We start from the raw sequence: 3,867 nt of genomic DNA, 5'->3' as shown, positions 1-3,867 counted from the left end.
AGCCCTTCCTGTGAAATTTTTTCAAATGTATTCCTTTTCTCTCAATCCATACTAAATCAGTCAATTATACTTTAAAAACCTAGTGTCGAAGTAGTTTACCAGCTTCCTTTACCCCTCCCTATGCTCATCTATTCTACACAGAATATATATTCCCTACTATATATGATATTATAGTGTATGCTGCAACTAGAGTCATCTTCCATAAGTTTTTAGCAGATATTATTTTTTGCTCAAAAACTTCCACTTTTCCCACATTGCCTACAGGAAGAATTCTTTCATCTAGCATTCAAAGCTTTTTCAAACCTTATCTCTTGTTCCTCTCCTCCATAATACCTGGGCTTTAGGAAAACTAGGCTGCATTTATGTAAAGCACTTTGAATCCTGCCTCACCTATATTGTAAGAAGTATATACACCTTTGCTATTATTATTACTACTCATTTTTGACAGTGTTCAATTCCAGTCAAGGGCACATGCCTGGGTTGCAGGCTCCATCACCAGTGAGGGGCGTGCAGGAATCAGCCAATCAATGATTCTCATCATTGGTGTTTCTATCTTTCTCTCCTTCTCCCCTCTCCTCTGAAATCAATAAAAACATTTCTAAAAAGCAGCTTCTTAGGTGATCTTCATGTGCATCTACATCCAAGAATCATTGGTTTACTTGAGAGAAACTTTGGGTCAAGGAGGCTGGTCATGTTTGGCATATATTTTTCACCATGTTCTCCTCAGCATGTGTTTGAAACAGAAACAGAACTGATTAGCCGTGAATGACTTATGAATCTGTGAGTAATGTTCTTTTTAAAAAATATATATATTATTGAATTTTTTTTTTATAGAGAGGAAGGGAGAGGGATATAGAGTTAGAAACATTGATGAGACAGAAACATCGATCAGCTGCCTCCTGCACACACCCTACTGAGGATGTGCCCGCAACCAAGGTACATGCCCTTGACCTGAATCGAACCTGGGACCCTTGAGTCCACAGGCCGACGCTCTGTCCACTGAACCAAACCAGTTAGGGCTGTGAGTAATGTTCTTAAAAACAAAAATGCAAAGCTCTCCCACCCTCTTGAATTTGAACTGGGGGGTCCCAATGCACTTGGTATTCATCTAAAAGCTTGTCTGTTGGTCCTACCTCTAATAATTTGTAAATTTCAAAACAGAATTAAGTATAGTTAACTATGTACAATATTTACAGCTTACAGATTTTCCAACCCCAAATTACACATTTAAATCCTTAAATATGTGAAAAAGTTGTCATTTTAACATGTAATACTGAAAAAATTTCAAAACTTTACCTCAGAAGTATTTTACACCAACTTTCCAAAGTGCTAGTTTCACAGGCTCATATTGTACTGCAACAACCTAGTCAGGTTATCAAGCCCCCAGGAATGGAGTAACGGGCATATGGAGAGACAGCGCTTTTTATACAATCGCAGAAGGAATTAGAAATATTGGTTCCTTGAAATCCTGTAACAAAGCCCCTTTCACCCTCCAATCCTGAGGCAACAAACCCTGCAGCTCTCCCTCATGGTCGCTGTCAACATGCTCCTCTTCCTTTTTCTGCAGTTCTTTTATCGTCAGGACCTCTTTAAGCTTATTTTTTATTTCATCCTGGTGATTCCGTAGTTTTTCCACCCGACGGTAGCCCTCTATCTGCTCATCGGTCTCCCCAATCTGCCAGTCCAACCGTCCCTCCTCATCCTCTTTGGCAACTATGGCTTCGGAAACTGTCGACCTGTCTCATTTTGAAATTCGTCCCACTCTTTGTCCATCTGCTCCTTTGGGGCATCAACCTTCCTCACCCTGGCATCGAACTCAGGGTCGTCAAAAAACCCTCCTGTTAACGCTTCTGCAGGGTTTTTTTTCTCCTTTCCACGATTTCCCATGTAGTTCTGCTTTCGCAATGGACCGCGGATGAAGAATTGCAGGGGCCCTGGGAGGATGTGCAGTGGAGAAATCCCTTGGCAGCCACTACTTGCTGCCTCCGTGAGGACAGTGGGTGTTCCCTGCCCTGTGTGTCTGAGGCTGCCTGCTGGCGCCCATTCTGGTCTTTCTCCTCCTCCTCCTCCTCCCCCCTCTCCTCCTCCTACCCCCATCTCCTCCTACTCCCCCCTCTCCTCCTCCTCCTCCTCCTCCCTCTCCTCCTCCTCCTCCTCCTCCTTCCTCTCCTCCCTCTCCTCTCCTTCTCCTCCTCCTCCTCCTCCCTCTCCTCTCCTCCTCCTCCTCCCTCTCCTCCTTCTCCTCCAACTCCTCCTCCCTCTCCTCCCTCTCCTCCCTCTCCTCCTTCTCCCTCTCCTCCCTCTCCTCCTCCTCCTCCTCCCTCTCCTCCCTCTCCTCCCTCTCCTCTCCTCCTCCTCCTCCTCCTCTTCCTCCCTCTCCTCCTCCTCCTCTTCCTCCCTCTCCTCCCTCTCCTCTCCTCCTCCTCCCTCTCCTCCCTCTCCTCCTCCTCCTCTTCCTCCCTCTCCTCCCTCTCCTCTCCTCCTCCTCCTCCTCCTCCCTCTCCTCCTCCTCCTCCCTCTCCTCCTTCTCCTCCAACTCCTCCTCCCTCTCCTCCCTCTCCTCCCTCTCCTCCCTCTCCTCCTCCTCCTCCTCCTCCTTCCTCTCCTCCCTCTCCTCTCCTCCTCCTCCCTCTCCTCCTTCTCCTCCTCCTCCCTCTCCTTCTCCTTCTCCTCCTCCTCCTCCTCCCTCTCCTCCCTCTCCTCCCTCTCCTCCTCCTCCTCCTCCCTCTCCTCCTTCTCCTCCTCCTCCTCCCTCTCCTTCCTCTCCTCCCTCTCCTCCTTCTCCTCCTCCTCCTCCCTCTCCTCCTCCTCCTCCTCCTCCTCCTCCTCCCTCTCCTCCTTCTCCTCCTCCTCTTCCCTCTCCTCCCTCTCCTCCTCCTCCTCCTCCTCCTCCTCCCTCTCCTCCTCCTCCTCCTCCTCCTCCCTCTCCTCCTTCTCCTCCTTCTCCTCCTCCTCCTCCTTCTCCTCCTCCTCCTCCCTCTCCTCCTCCTCCTCCTCCTCCTCCTCCCTCTCCTCCCTCTCCTCCTTCTCCCCCTTCTCCTCCTCCATCTTCATAATCAGGGAGTAAACCGAGTCCCTGAGCCTTACCGGGTCGCTCTAGTGGGCTCCTTCCCTGCTGTGTCAACGTGGGTGACAAAGCGGGTGCTGAGGGCTGTGCCGAGGCGCCTTCGAGGCCCCAGGCCTTTTGGTGTCCGGGCTGTGGAGCCCGTGCCTTCCTCTGGGCCGCCTGAGGCCGGGCGCCCGCGGTCGGCCCTGGGCGGCCTCTTTCCAGCCTTTCCGCTCGGCCACTCTCTCCCGGGGCTGTGTTCCAGGGACTGGAGTCCACCACGGGAGCTCGCTCTTAACCGGGGTGTTACCCGGGCACCACTCAGCGGCCCAGAGGGTTGCGCTTCGCAAATGGAGATTCTGTGCGTTTCCTGTTGGTGCTCAGACGCTGTTTCTCCTTGGTCCACCACCGCAGTTCATCCGGACTCACCACTTGCTTTCTGGCCAAAGGCCAAGCAGAAGCGGAGGATGCCATCTTTGCGACCTGAGCCAAGGCGAGTCTCTTATTTTTATTTTTTAAATATAACTGTCTTCGGTGTTAATTGAGGGGTTGCCGGAAGAGATGGATGTGGGAAACCAGTTAGAAGACCATTAAAAAGGTGATGCCTGACCAAGCAGGAAAATAATCCAGCTTTTAAATACCGACTAAAAAAGTACAATTATTTTTTATTGTTGGTTCCATTCAGTGGTCTTTTGACTCCATCTTCACCTGCTTGCAGGTGACCCGTCCTCCTACAACCAAGATGGTTGCTCTAAAGTGAGAACTGGGTCACAGCTCTCTCTGACTGTAAACCTTTCCATGGCTTCCCGCTGATTTCAAAA

General features: G+C 50.2%; 1 pseudogene; it reads right to left on the bottom strand.

Annotated features, from left to right (window-relative positions):
- Window positions 1-1,423: 1,423 nt before the first annotated feature.
- LOC139002569 (zinc finger protein 830-like) lies at window positions 1,424-3,520 on the bottom strand (annotated as a pseudogene).
- Window positions 3,521-3,867: the final 347 nt, after the last annotated feature.

This window comes from Myotis yumanensis, unplaced genomic scaffold (assembly GCF_028538775.1).
Source record: "Myotis yumanensis isolate MYYU_CA2020_CCGP unplaced genomic scaffold, mMyoYum1.0.hap1 SCAF_2, whole genome shotgun sequence".
NCBI classification, from domain to species: Eukaryota; Metazoa; Chordata; class Mammalia; order Chiroptera; family Vespertilionidae; genus Myotis; species Myotis yumanensis.
The sequence above is the reverse complement of the archived record's forward strand: the minus strand, read 5'-3'. Positions and strand labels throughout refer to the sequence as shown.